General features: G+C 37.4%; 1 protein-coding gene across 5 annotated transcripts in view; it reads right to left on the bottom strand.

Moving 5' to 3' along the window:
* RUNX2 (RUNX family transcription factor 2) overlaps positions 1-16246 on the bottom strand; it is a 206591-nt gene that overhangs the window by 53824 nt on the left and 136521 nt on the right. The gene's annotated exons all lie outside the window — the stretch shown is intronic.

Genomic DNA, 16246 nt, shown 5'->3' with positions numbered 1-16246 from the left:
CCTAGAAGTTCGGAGAGTCTGTGCACATGACACATACTATCCCAGGGTTGGGGCAGAAACAGACAAACACTTTTGTCAAAGGGAAACTTCCATGATGACCATAGTGATTTTTTCTCTCTTATGTTACAATTAATACTGTACTGAGGTGCTTTTCTAAAAAATTAAAACTCAATCCTTTAAGAGGAAAAAAAACAGAAATATAGGCAAGGAAACTCAAATTCTCAAGATTTTTGTGATGTGCCAAAGCCTGAAAGCATATAATAAACTCTGTTAAATCACAGAGAATGCTTTTTTATTTTTATTTTAAATTTGGTACTGTGGTTTTGTAAAAGAAATTTAAAAATACCCTTTGGGTTACCATGTCAATATGAGAATCCATTATTTAAAAAAAAAACAAAACGAAACTGTCTCTCTTCTAGTATATTAAAGTCTAAAATCCAAGGAAATTCTAGATATTAAAGAAATATATAATTAAAATATAACCAAGCTTCTAAGACTTTTTCTTAAATCATTGACTCATTCTCAGTAAAGAGTATATATAGTATTGTCTTGGTACAAGTGTAACAGAAAAACATCTGAATCTCTGTGCGACACTAAGTATAAACCTGTACTGTAGTGCTGTGGTGAACAAGTACAATAATGCCTAAGACATAAACAGAAATATACTGTGGATTCCTTCTTCCATATTCTGTACCAGTGAGGCCCTAGTACACGGCCCCAACATTTTAGCAAAATGTTAAGTAACTGAAGCTGATTCAAAGAAGAGCCATTAAGATGACTAGAATAAGAACTGGCCTTTTGATTAAGGGAATGAGGATTAATATCCATAAAACGATCTCGAAGAAGAATTATCAAGAACCTTCAAGAATGGGAAGGTATATTCTATGGGTAGCAATAACATCTCATCTTCCACTTAGTATAGCACAAGAGGAATATATCAGGATAGGGTTAAGTTGAACATTAGAATTTCCCAACTATAAGCTGTCTTCATAAGACAAATTCCTTATTTTATTTGCCCCAAAATGTATTTTCCTGTCTCCTTTTTCATTGCCTACCCAGCCCAAAGAAAACAGACAAGAAGCCAAGGTTTAGTAATATGAGTGTAGCTGTCTCCACGGCCAAACATGTTCCAACTAGGCCCATTAACTGAAATGCACCCACCACCCTATTTCCTGCCAGTGCAAGTTTGGGGCATCTGCTATAATCCAGGGACTAAGACAAGAAGAAAAAAACTTGAAGAAAAAAACTAGGGAAACTTACTGTTTGTTGATGGTTATTTTCCCTACCATTTATAACTTTTTATCCAGATTACAATTATATTTTTGGACTCTAAAGAACCTTTAGACCCTGGCAAGTAAGGTGTTCATAGATGAAGTGACTGGGGTCTACAGAGGTAAAACAACTAGCCCATAGTCCTTAGATACTGCCTCGCTTGTCCCGGACTAGAATACAGTTCTCGTCTTAGTTAACTAAGCTTTCACTCATCATTTGGAACCATCCGTGTTGACAGTCTAGCTTTCTCTTCCCTTCCTCTCTCAGCTGCTATCAAGCACTGAAAACTATCCAAATCTACAAAGTGAGGCACCTAAGAATTAAGCCCTGTGAAGTGTCAAGGTCGGTTTTCAAAGCAAGTAGAAGCAGCAGCAAGGATTCAATTACAGAGTTAATAGCTCACCCATTACCCTAAACAAACTTCCATCAATACATCTTGCTGTGTCTAACTAAGTTCACGATTTGGGAATTATACAGGACTTGTCACAGTTAAATCTGTGGATTTTGTTCCTCACATACATACAAAAAAAGTATTGGTGTGGTGTTGATACAGCTGTAAACATTAACAAGAAAGCTTATGGAATTGTCCCTGGAAGTTATTTTTTTTAATAGGCCATATTTTTGGAATGGCAGATTCCCTTAGGGCTAAGGGGAGGGCTACATGATCTTGCATGGTTCCTTTATACACTGGGACTTTATGTGGGCCATGGGTCACAAGAAAATTTAATAAGCTTTGCCTCTGCTTTCTACAGCCTTTTCATTAGGTTTTCATGGAGACCGAATGAGATTTGAGCTCAGTATACAGATGTGTGAGTACACTTTTATTTTCTCTTAGCCCAGGGCTTCAGGAGAGTTAATAGGAGGTTGCAGGCAAAAATAAAGGACTTGAGTAGCACAGATAAGTGTGAAAAATTTAAGAGCAGGTGAAATTTAAGAGCTTCAATGACCTTTCGGAAAATATCTTCAAAGATGAGCTACCAAGTAGCTACAGACACCCCAGAGTAATTCAGGGAACATCTATCTGTGGCTGCATACATATCAAACCATACACATTTTTCCTTGTAGATGTCTACCCCTGCATAGTCACCACCACAACCACAACAAAATTCTTACAGTACAATGAAGTAAAAGAGCTGAAAGGTTCTTCATCTTTCAAGCATGACAAACACCCACTATCACTAAACCACATCAGGGTAGCATTGAATGATTGATTGGCTGAAAGAAGATGTACCTAAATCCAGAGCACCCAAGCAATCCCTTCAGATATCGAGAACATGAAAGACACAGGGCATACTGACTTACGTCCAAGACAGCCTACTCTGCCATGGAACAGGTGGAACTAAATCCCACCCAAAGGGCCAAAGAGTGGATCTTCCAAGTTATAAAGAATAGAAAACTCCTCTGTTGTATTTAAGAATATGTAAAAGCTTGGTCCTCGATTCTCTTCTACAGCTGCAATTTCTACCTTGAGCGGTGGTTCTTCCAGCTGGCTGGATGAGAAAACCCTCCAGGGTGTTTTGAAAAATGTAAATGTCCAGGCCCCACATCAGCTCAATTAAATCTGAATCTCTAGTAATGGGTCCAATGTACAGCTGAGGTAGAGAACCAGTGCCAATATGATCTCAGTCTCATGCACTCAGTGCCACCTATTCATGCCAATGACTTCTGCATTTCTGGGGTGAGCCCTGACCCCTGACCTCAGTTCCGGGTTTGTGTATCGCACTGCCTACTTGACTCTCCTCTGGGATGTCTCAAAGTGTAGTATATTTAAGACAAAATTCTTGATTCTTCTAGCAAAAAAAAAAAATTCTCTAAGGGTCCCCGCATCTCAGTAAATGGCACTAGTCACTCAGTCACTTAAGAAAAATACCTAGACAGTTTTCCTGATTTCGTCTTACCCCTCACTCTCCACATTCAATTCATTACCAAGTCTTATCATTTCTATCATGAAAGTATATCTCAAATCTATTCAGTTCTCTCATTTCCACTGGCACAACCCTAGTCCAAGACCAGGGCATCTGACATAATCTCCTTTTAGTTTCCCACCCCAGGACTCTTCCATATTCCCGAAATGTTCTCTCCCAGATTCTTTGTGTATCCCACTATTTTTCATCCCTTAGGCCTCAGGGTGAACACCACCTTCTACTAGAGGTCTTGCCTGTGTACTATGGCCAGAGTAGGTTCACTCCCTCTCAAGCACATCTGTTTATTTCCTTTATGGCTGTTATCACAATCTGTAATTATCTTGTGTGTTTATTTGTCTCCCCGGAAAGACTGTATGTCCATGAGAATGAGTGCTATATCTTGTTTACACTTGTATCCTCACAAACTAGTTCAGTGCCTACCATATAGTAGGTGCTCAATATTTATGCATTAAATGAATGAAAGACTATTTTCCTCTTTTAGATGCATATATTGGGTGAAAGAAATTTTTTTGGCTCAGAATATCATATTACAACACTGTCTTTCCCCTAGAAATTCTTCTTTTCTCATTTGGCAAACTAGTGAATCCAGTGAGCAAAGACTTTCTTTAGAAAACAACCTTTATTAGTGCGTCCTAAGAAATTGTCCTAAAGGAAACGCAAGTAAAAGCTTGTTTTCTTTCTCTCTGAAAAAGTCCCATTTGCTCTCACTATAATTCTTAGCATTGTTGCAAGTCATTTCGAATCACAGAGGTAAAAATGACAACAGAAATCATTTAGACTCTAAGTTTTAGAGCAATCTACTTCTGCTATGGATGAGGACCCTGAGCATCTGAGAAGGGAAACAACTTACTCAAAGTCACACAATTAGTGGCAGGACTAGAATTCAGGTTTTCTGATTGCTGGCCCAGGACACTTTTCCCTCTCATTGCCAACAAACTTATTTTAGATTACAACAGTGTAGAATCAGTCATTCAGAGGAAATCATAACCAAAAGTGAATTTAAAATAGGGGGAAAAAAGTAATTTTCAGAAAAAAGTTTTTTCAAAAAGTTGAGCGTATTTGGTTGAATATGACTTTTGTTGCAATAAATTCAGGGGCACAAGAAGAAAGCATGATCAAAAGGTCACAGTATTCACACATCCTTAGGGCAAAGACCCATGAGAAACCATTAAGTTATTAAGCAACAGTCTATCTAATCATCCCATTTTCCTCCCACCCAGCTCTTTCGGTCTAAGGGCAACTAACCCATAATGAAAGTTAGTAATATTGCCATCAGAACTTCCCGTTTTAAAAAAATCACACATCTGAAACTGGTACTCAAGGACTCTGAAACTGGTATGTGAACTACAAAAATAAACTTGCCTCTGTGATGTGACCCATTTTGCTTATTTTTAGAAAAATTGATTGAGAATAGCTTCACAACTTTGGAGAGCTATATTGGGCCCCCACCAGAATCTCACACTCTATTAACTATATTTATAACATGATGCTCGGCACCACTTACAGCACTCCTAACGGATGCCCAAATATACATACAAAAGAGTGCACCTTTCAAAAATGAGGCACCTTTCGAAAAGATCTGCAGTAGAACATCAGTCAGGAATCGGTGCCATGTCCATATTTGGATCAGCTATTCCAGCTAGTATGTACTAGGCATCTACCACAGGCAAGTCTCACTAGGCATTGTAAGGTGGAGGGGGGAAAAATATATAAGATAATGTCCTTATCCTCAAGCAGTACACAGTCTAGTAGGGAAGAAAGGCAAGCAACTAAATACAACTGAAAAAGACTGCGGTGAATGTGATCACTAAAACGCGATGGTTTGGGGATCAACTGAATAAATATGAACATGGACTATTTCAAAATATTAAGGAAGTGGTGCTTTTTGTGATTATGTAAGAATATGCCCTTATTTTTTAGAAGGGTTAACTGATATATTTAGGGGTTATCATGATGTCTGGTGTTTGCTTCAAAATATTTCAGCGATATGACAGATAAAGCAAATATGACTAACTTATTAATTATAAGATAAGGTGAGTATATGGAGTTTTATTAAGTACAATCTCTTAATGAATGTTTGAAATTCTTCATAACATAGAACTTTTAAAAATAAAGTACTATCTATAGGAATCACAGGGGAGCAGTTGATGCTGACGAAAAGGAAAGAGGAGACCTTCGCTAAGAAAATCAATATGTCCTTGAAGGCTGCATATGATTTTGATAAGCAGAGAAAGAGGGAAGCTAGCTAGCTGGAGGACAAATGACAGAAACATGATAATATATATCTTACGAGATAATATATATCTTGCTAAACATATATGTGATACTAATTTAAACAGAGGCACATTATTCTTTTTGTTTTGTTTATTCACTTATTTTTGTTTGTTTTAGATTCCACATGTAAATGAGATCATACGATATTTGTTTTTCTCTGTCTGACTTATTTTACTTAGCATAATACCCTCTACATTCATACATGTTGTTGCAAATGGCAAGATTTTATTCTTTTTTATTGTTGAATAATATTCCATTGTAAACAACATACATTGTATATATACCACACCATCTTTACCCATTCATCAATTGATGGATACCTAGGTTGTTTCTGTGTCTTGGCTATTATAAATAATGCTGCAATGAGCATAGGGGGGTGAAGATATCTTCTTGAATTAGTATTTTATTTTCTTCTGACAAATACCCAGAAGTGAAATTGCTAAATTGTATGGCAGCTCTATTTTTAATTTTTTTGAGGACTCTCCATACCGTCTTCCATAGTGGCTGCATGAATTTACTAATTAATCTAAACAGAGGCACACTATTCTTCAAATCATTTGATACCTCTACTTTTATAACTACACATTAATTCTTTTAAATTATGCAATACATATGGGAATATGCCCTTTTAAGACAGATCTTTTTATTCCCTGACTAATAAAACAATACTTTGGCAAAACATGAGCCTCCTCTGCCATGTATTCAGTCTCCCCTGGAGGAGGGGGTAACTGGGGAGACATTAGCTAATTTTGCTGTCAGCAAGTGATAGAATGAGATCTGGTCCAACACTCTAGGGCTCAAGCCACAGGCTCTAACCATTTAAGAATGTTGTCACAATAATCCTTGGAGTAAAAAAAGGAAGAGGGGAAAGGACTTTCATCAGAATTACCATTTTTCAGAGTAAACTGGTTATAGAGAAACAGAGCTGTTATTCCGCAGCAGTTCTGGAAAGAAAAAAAGACACCTTCGGCTCTAATCTCTCTCCCTGGAATGTGATACATGAAGAAGTGTTTGTACGGAGGGGTTAGGGAACAGGCTGACTAATTTTAAAGTCATAATTCAATTCCAAATGAAATTATGTGGAATTCTACTACTAAAGATGAGCCTCAGTGTATTTTAAGAGAGTTCAGTTTTGACGGTTTCCAGCAAAAGTAATATAACAGGGAAGATTATACAGACTCAAGTGAGGTTTTACAGAAGCCATGCAAAGCTTGGATCCAAATACTTTATAACTATGGAGGCTCTACATTAAAAATCTTAATTTTATGTATTCTTAAATATGTGTCAAAATGGAAACGCTATTGAGAAAAGTGAAACTCTTCTCTGTTTACATCCAGATGACTACAATACACTGGTCATTTGTGAGTCTAAAAGTCAAAGACCTATACTCTTGTAATGCCTATGTTTAGTTAAGCCCTTTGCCTCTCCTTGACACATTCCATCCTCTCCACTCTAAACAGTCCCAACCAGCTTCCCCTCTAATTGCTTAATTTCCATTAATGTCACCATTTTCTAGTCTCCTAGGCTCAAAATTCAGATTTAGGTGTACCTTTCTAGGTGTACCTTTGCCATCTCCTTTTCCTAGACCCCATAATCCAGTCAAACCCATTCCTATTGTTTCTACAGAGATGGCCCCTGCTTTCCCTTCCTACTAAAACTACTCCTAACCCCTCACTTGTAACTAATAAACCAGAACAGCAGCAGGGCATATTTGAAAGGGCACCAACTAGTTGCATGACCACAGGAAGTGATTTAATAGAACTCTCTGGATCTACTAGAAACAAAGGATTAGTTTCCGCAATTTCTAAAATCCTTTCAGTCTCTAAGTCTTAACATTAATATTATTTATTTACCTTCTCAAAACCTATCAATTGTGTTGCACTGCCTATTAAATTGAACAGCCCCAAGCCCAACAAACAAGGACCCAGAAAATATGACCTCGATATTCCTTGTCACTGTCATTTTTAGTGATTACCACTATACTGCTTCCAGCCTATGTTCTACTCATACTAGACTATCCACAGTTCTTCAGAGCCCTTTCGTCTTTGCCCAAGTTGTCTCCTCCAAACAGAATGCCCTTTCCCCATCATCTCGAATTGGCCAAATCCCTTTCCCGACTCAACTGGGTCATCAAATTGGCCTGGTCTTCTCTGTTTCTGGGGTCTCAGTGATCCCTCTGGTTTCTATCTCAGCAAGCTGAGCAGCTACAAATTGTTTCTGTCTACTACATGTGGTTATACTTAAGTGAAATAAGCATTCAGTAAGCATTAACTTACTATGAATATGAAATATTTATTTTAAAAAATACCCTATTATCTTAAGAGTCTCTTGGACTTGACTATGAACCCCTTGAGGATGGGTGTCATGTCTTAAGTCTAGCCCATAACTTAGAGCCTATGTAAAGAGAGAGCAGAAAACAAATGTTTGTTGAATTAATAAGAACATTGTTAATTTAGAATTATCTCTCCTTTTGTCCAGTAAAAGACATGGGGTGGGGTGGGGGGTGGTTATTGGGAAACATTTCCCACAGTGAAAATGATGAGTCTATAATTTTGCTGGGAAAGGCTGCTGAGTCATCTTTTTTCCTAAGAGTATGCTGTCTGGTTCAGGTCAAAAGCTATTTCTGGACTAGAATAATGAAACAGACTAAGAAGCTATCTTCATGTTTAAGGCCTCTAGCTCCTCTGAGCCACTGGAAATTAGCAGCCATGCACTATGACGTGTTCATGGGGCCCCAGAGCTCACACAGGACAGCCTGTGAGAGGAGACAGCCCTAGAGCAATGTTAGTGTGTGGCTTCAGACAGAGGACCACAGACCATAAACAAATCTTCCAGGAGATTCTGTGATGGCATTTCAAAAATGAACTAACAGAGCTTCTCTCTAAGGGTCCTTCTTAATATATAAACCAGTTTCCAAAAGACAAAAATCATAATCACTACCACGTATCTTCAAGACCTGCCCCCCGCCTTCAGCCCTGAACAGAGTCAAGCATGTAGAATTCAGAGTTTAACCAGGAAGAGGAGAAGAAGAACAATTTCACCCGAGAGATCTGAAATCTTCCAGTCTCTTGGGTAAAAACATAATTATGGGAAGAAAAACATAATCTACTCAAGAGACATAATTACATAGTTAAGCCATAGACTCCATAGAAATATTCTAGGAACTCCAGTTCATTAAAAAAAAAAAAAAAAAAAAAGCTGAATTTGCTTTCTTTTAATAATAAAAGGCACCAGTTTAGATCAGTGAGTAAAGAGTTCACTCTCCCAAACTCATATGTAGGCATTTTAAAAATACAATTCAATGCATGAGAGAGATCACTGAAGGACAATCTCTTTCAAAATTTAAGCTTCTACCTCTGCGACAATGTCAAGCATAATGGCATTCACATCATAAGGGTACCAGAAGGAGGAGAGAGAGAGCAAGGAATTGAAAACCTATCTGAAGAAATGATGACAGAAAATTCCCCTATCTTGATGAGGGAAACAGACATACAACCACAGGAGATTCAGAAAATCCCAAACAAGATGAACCCAAAGAGGACCACACCAGGATACATCATAATTAAAATGGCAAAGGTTAAATTAAAAGAGAGAATCTTAAACACAGCAAGAGAAAAGCAATTAGTCACATACAAGGGAATGACCGTAAGACTGTCAGCCAATTTCTCAACATAATCTTTACATGCCAGGAAGGCTTGGCACAAAATATTTAAATAATGAAAATCCAGGACCTACAACCAAGATTACTTTACTCAGCAAAATTATCATTTAGAATTGAAGGACAGAAAAAGAGCTTCCCAGACAAGAAAAAGCTAAAGGAGTTCATCACCACCAAGCCAGTATTACAGAAAATGTTGGAGGGACGTTTTTAAGAAGAAGAAAAAAATATGTATCAAAAGTCTAAATAAAGAATGGTAATAACTATATATCTATTAATGAGTACTTAAAATTAAAAAGAATTAAATGTTCCAATCAAAAGACAGAGTGGCTGAATGGATAAGAAAATAAGACCCTTACATATGCTGCCTACAAGAGACAACTCAGATTAAAAAACACATACACATTAAAAGTAATGGGATGGAAAATGATATTTCATGATGGACCTAGAGGGGATTGTGCTGACTGAAGTAAGTCATATAGAGGAAGATAAATGCCATATGATTGCATGTATATGTGGAATCTAAAGGACAAAACAAACAAAAATGCAGAAACAAACTCATATATATACGAGAACACTTTGAAGTTTACCAGATGAGAGGGGGGTTGGGGTGTCAGTGGAAAACAGAGAAGGGATTAAGAAGTATAAATTTATAGTTACAAAACAGTCATGGAGATAGAAAGTACAGCATAATGAATATAGCCAATAATGTTGTAATAACTATGTACAGTGTCAGAGAGGCACTAGATTTATTGGGGTGATCACTTTATGAGTCATATAGATGTCTAATCACTATGTTGTACACCTGAAACTAATACAGTATTGTATGACAACTATAAACTGAAAAATAAAAATTACTAATAACTTGAAAAAAATTAAGCTTCTAAAGGTTAAAGAATTCAATATCTTTCAATAAATATACAAATGAAAAAATTATGAAATTTTAATTTGCATGTATATAAGTGCAAGTTCCTTTATAACTTTTGGTTTTTAGGCCATGGCAAATCACAATGATCAAAGAATAAAGTATCTGGAAGAAAGGACAAGGCTATTAGGCTATGCCAGTATCAGTCATATATCAGGAAATAACTTCCAATAAACATATGCTTAGAGTATAATCCTTTCTCTTGAAATAACAGACTCAAAAAAATGAGACATTTAAAAAAAAAAGAAACTCATGAGAGGTAAGAAGAAAAATATGTTAAAAAGAGACTGGATGAAAACATCACGGAAATATACAAGAGAAGATGTAATACATTTTGCAGGCAGGAGAAAAAAGAACTAACAGTGAACCTGGCCGACTTCACTGTAGGCCCTCTTCCATGTCCAAATACATGTCTAATCTACCCTGCCTCTTTACCTCCAAATTCTCGGGCACTTTCTTTCTAGTTCCAATTATGCTATTCTTGACTTTTTCTGCCCATTGTTGCCAAGGGAGACTTCCTTCCCTCTTAATCCCATTCAAAGTAAAATTATATAAATAAGAATTTTTTTTAGAGCTGGAAGAGAATATGTATTTCACCAGATCATGTTCCTCATTTTAGAAAAGTAACTGATGCCCAGAAAAATACTGTGACTTGTTTGAAGTTATGGAAGTAGGCAGTGACACTGGCAGCCAGTCTCCTGACCTGCCTCAGCCCTCTTTTTCATGTACCAGACTGCCATTCAAGGAAAGAAGAAAAAAAAAAGTTGAGGAAAAGAGATCTAGAAAGAATAAAATAAGAAAAAACAAAGAAGCTTAAGCCAGAGATGTTATTACATTTATATATCTGGTCTTCTTGACTCTGTTTTATCACAGCACATCTTGTTCTCCTCCTTTCTCTGTTCCAACATCCACAACCAACCTGGACCATCTGAATCAGCATCTCTCCCATCAGTTTCTGGGAAATGAACAACAGATCTTTCCCTATGTCTATACTCTACTCCCAGAACTTAGTAAAACCTGAGTGTTTTAGTCCTAAAAACATTTCCTTTGTCTTCCTTTTACTATATATATTTACACATACCACACAGATTTGTGTTACTAGCATTATAGAGACCCAACTGAGAGATGTAAAATTTTTGATGGTAACATTTTAAGCAATGGAAATAGTAGTTTCCATAGTTGAACAAAAAGCATCACTGTTTATTTGCCAATAATCCAGCTAAACATGGATGGCATTATTCTTCAAAGAGTCCAGTGACAACTAGCCTACAGACTGTCACGCAATTCCTAGGTCCTGGCTGAGTTTCCTTAGCATGTGATCTTCCCTGTTTCTCTTTCATTATTATGGCTTTGTGCAATGTTATGTGACTGACTCTGTGTGTGTGTTTGTGTGTGTGTTTTAAGCAAAGAAAAAAACACTACATAGAGGTAATTAAAAAGTTCAAAGGGCTCCTCTCTTGACATTCGCCGCCACAGCAGCAGAACATCATTTTCAATTTTCCCATTTCTGTAACAGAAAGAAAATGTTAAAAAGTAATAACCAAGGAAAAAGTCAGCCAACTCCTGCAGCCTAGTCTTGCTGTGCTGAATGGCAGTGAAGATCATACAGGAAGAAAAAAGAAAAAGACAGGAGAAAAAGTGTGTGTGTGTTTGGGGGGAATTTCTTGCTTAAACTGGATCCTGTCCAGCTGGCAAGAAGAGGTGATTTTCTTAACGCTTGCGAAACTCGATTACTTTTTTAAAGGAATGAAGAAGAAGGAGATGTAAACACAGCCATTAAAACAGATTTAACATACTTAGTTTTAATCTAGTCTAAGGCCTCTCCAATTGTCTGCCGCTCTGCAATTCTTTGCTTGCTAGACAGTAATACAGTGCATGTCAGTGTCTTCTACACAGCAAATGCTGTCAGCTGAGCTCTGTGGTTACCCTCTCAGGTCAGGCATGGAAGGAACAGCAGCTTAAGCAATAATAGATGGATGTGTATTATGTGCTCTGTCTGTCAGAACTGCGTTTCACTACATTAAAGGACTATTGTGTTTATATCTACACAACAGGTCTTAAACAGATTGTTTAAACGTGATTAAACAGGAAATGTCTTTGAAATAAGCCTCCTAATAAAATTCAGATGGGTAAGAAACTGAAAAATGCCATCATCAATATATTTCTTAAAACATCATTTCCCTCATACTGCAAGGGTAACATGATATAAACTCCAAAATAAAACAGTTTACAAGTTAAACTCAAAGGATCCCTTCATACATCAGCACCCCTTTCAGATGGAATAGCCTTTATCCCCCTATCTATCCACCCTTCCTAATACTGTTGCACAATATACTATAGTTTTGATAGACAGATAATTGCTTTATTCGGCCATGTATAATGAAGGAAGTCTACTGTGTTAATCCCAGTATTCTTATCTTCTGTGAACTCTGAATAAGAAACTGAAAACTCCACCTCTTCATTCCAAAACTACTGGAGTTTACTTACATTCAGATCTGCTAAAGTGTTCGTACATTCCACTCTGTCACTGAAGGTGCCAAGTATTTTGAGTAGGATCAAGTTATTATTATATAAAAGGGAATCTAAAGTAGTGTTAAATGGAGTTAGGAGATAGCAAGTTTTGCCCCTTTTTTCAAGGCACAGCAGGTTAGAAAAGTGCATTCTTTCAAACCAAGGCAAATGGGCTAGTGCTCATTTTTCAGAGTTCATCATCACCACTTCCCATCCCAATTAAAGAACACTATTGAGACACCAGCTCAATACTTTTTAAAAAAACTTTTAGGCGATTAAAATTAAAACTTTTATTTTTCAAAAGCAAGTGTAAAGTTTTAAGGATTTTTGTCTGCTGGCGTCATGCTTAATATTTAATCAGTAATGACAATTTGGTGACTTTTTTTCTTTTGTCCACATGAAATGTATAAAATATTGGCTTTTCCACACATACACATATATGGTTACAAATCTGTGTTATCTCTTTTACATGCATACATAGATTTGTACAGAAAGAGAGAGAGTCCAGTCAAAGGAACAACAATATTACTAAGGTGAGTCCACATCTCTTTCCAGGTAACTCGGGATGCTGTCCTCTCAAGGCCCAACATGCTCTATACTCTAGTTACACCACGACACTATAGCCTTTCTGACTATTGAACATACCTTTCCTTGCAGTATGGAATTCTTATCCATCAGCCTAATTAGATGTCTGTCTTAGTTTTACTTCAAAATGGCACATGTTCAAGAATCTACAAAGCTCACTAGAAAAGAATACAATCTGAAAAAGTAGAGTAACCAATAGAAGAACACCATTACTTGATTCTTTCTCCTCTGGATCCTATCTCTTTCATGAATCTTCACTGAGAATATTCACAGAAATGACATTCTTTTGGCTATAAGGGTAGTCTCTTCCCAAGAGTTACCTGGCCCAGTGGCTCAATAAATCCTACTAGCAGCCCTTGAGATTCAACAGTATAACTCTGTCCAAGAGAACTTGAGATTGCCCAACATGTAGTAAAAGAGATAATGTGTGACTAAAAGCAAGGAAATGTGGGTCCTGTTCACTAACAGTTGTGAACATCTCAGGTACATAATTTTCTCGTCTGTAAAATTATAGACTACCTAACTTCCAATTCTAAGAATCAATGATGCTATGGATGATTCACCTGTCACTATGGGTACACACACACACACACACACACACACACACACACACACACACACACAGTTAGTAAACTTAATGGAATAGTTAAAAAACCAAGCCAGTGCCTAACTAAAAAGGAGAATCCCCTATCTAAATCAGGGCCTGATTATATCAAGAGCAGAAACAAAAACAAAAAACAATGACAACAAGAAAAAAAAATGGTAGTCTGTTCCTAGCTTTGCCACTAACTTGGTTGTGAGGCTGCAGGCAAATAATCTACCATCTCTATGATTCAACTTCCTCCTATGACTCAGCTTCCTCATCTGTCAAATGAGAATCAAAGTATCTCATCACAGGGATCTCATCAGGATGAAATAGAATAGAGGTGAAAATGTTCTACACAGGTAAAACCACTATGCAGATATAATACTCATATATCAATTCAAATTTCCTAAGCATTTAATATGTACCAGGAACTTTATTAAACTAGGGGATTCACAGTATACTTTGGGAGGCATCATATAAACAAATAATCACAGCAATGTGATGAATAGCATATTCAAGTTCTGAACAGGCAAAAGGGAACCAAAGAGTAAATGCATAACTTCCAAGAGCAGTCAACAAGGGCTCATACAGGAGATGGCATTTGAGTAAACTTAAAATATGCCTAGAATTCAGTCAAGTAAATTCAGAAGAAAAAGACATTCCAAGCAGAAGGAATAGTAAGTGAAAAGACACAGAGATTTTGAAAATATAGAGTGAAGCAATTTGGCATGGGTAGAGCTCAGCCACAGGGATGTGGAAGGCCAGATGCTGTAGGGCCTTGTGCACCATCCCACAAAGTCTGAACTTCATCCTGTAAATAACAGGGACCACTGAGTTATTTTAAGCAAAGGTATGCCCTGAGCTACTTTACAGTTTAGGAGGACCACTTTACTTAAGGGGAACACAAATCCAGAAGGAAGTTCAATTAGAGGCATGAAACCAGTTAGCAAGTTATTTTTATATTACAGGCCACTGAGAGTGTAAACTGTGCTAAAGCAGTGCTAGTGGATATGAGGGAATGCATCTGAGACACAGGTTCAGACGACAGTATAATAGCATAATTAGATATAAAAAGTAAGGCAGAGAGGATGTGTCTCGGGTTTCTGTTTGGTCAAGGGTGAACTGTGGGACCTTCAACACTGGTAAAACTGGAAGGTGTTCGTATTTGAATAGAGAAGTTTGGCTGAAGTGGAGGTGGGAAATCCTGAACATTGTGTGGAACATCAGTTTGAAGTGCCCATGGGACATATTCAGGTGGAGATGCCCAGAAAGCCAAGTAGAAAAATGAGTCTGAACTTCAGAAAACGCGGAGATTCATTCTCAGTAGTCAAGGGGACTAGAAGCCATTGGTGTAAATGACATGGTCACTCAAGGAAAGGGGAGAGGATGAGTTGGACGAAAGTATCTAAAATGGAACCTAAGAAGCACAAACATTTAAGGGATAAGCAAGGAAGAGGAGCCAGTAAAGAAATGTAGGAATAAGAAGAAGGAAGAGCCAGTGGTGCCATGGAGACCAAGGAGAAAGCAGCACTCCTGCTGGACACAAACCACGGAGCAGCCACTGATGCAGTTCTGATGCTGCTCTTCTGATGCTTTAAGGGCCCGGGGGAGGTTGGCAGGAAAGCAGCCTTTCCTTCTATGCTGAGGCCAAGGGCACAAAGTTAATTTGGTCACAATGGTAAAAAGGATAACTCTCCTCCACTCATTCCATACCCATTCCCCAGGCGACCTCATCAACACCAATGGCTTCTAGTTCCTGTGACTATCAAAAAATGCATCTCCAGCCTCTTCTGAACTTCAGACTCGTGTTTCTAGTTGCTTTTGAATAAGAACAATTTCAATGGTGATTATAAGCATACACAGTGTTTTCTGAGTTCAATCTTGGTCATGATATTATAAAGGAATGGAAAAAGCATCTTTCCACAAGTCCTCCCCAACTGCATGGCAATAAGTCCTTTTGGGGCCAAGTCACAAGTCAGACTGTGGCTCTATACCTAGCACTGCATAGGTCAGAGAGTAAGCAAAACTTCTTTTCTGATCTAAATATTACACTTGGAATGCTAGATCAGAGTTAACATCAAAGATGAGAGAAAGCAAAATAAAAGATGAAACAATAGTTTAAAATCTCTAAAATTAACCATCTTTCCCAGCATATCTTCTGAGAAAGGTTCCTTCCTAAATCTCATGGAAGAGTATATATTTAACCACTTCTTATCTTGTCATTTACACATAAGAGAAATAGGGAAACAAAATTAAAAAAAAAAAAAAACTCAATCCCTCTTCTCACTCCCACTGTCCATCAGAAAGTTACGAACCCTGAAGAATTATATGGGGATGGAAAAAAAGAATCCATTTGTTATGGATGGAGATATGAGAGGTATCCAATGCAAACAGTATGAGTGATATCATTTATATATAGAACTGCAATTTGACTAATCAATGCATATAAACAGACTCTAGAAAGTCTGAGCCACCAAATTGGCCTACAGATTTTTAGATATTTTCCTTTT

This window comes from Rousettus aegyptiacus, unplaced genomic scaffold, assembly GCF_014176215.1.
Source record: "Rousettus aegyptiacus isolate mRouAeg1 unplaced genomic scaffold, mRouAeg1.p scaffold_m13_p_1, whole genome shotgun sequence".
Lineage (NCBI taxonomy): Eukaryota > Metazoa > Chordata > Mammalia > Chiroptera > Pteropodidae > Rousettus > Rousettus aegyptiacus.
The sequence above is the reverse complement of the archived record's forward strand: the minus strand, read 5'-3'. Positions and strand labels throughout refer to the sequence as shown.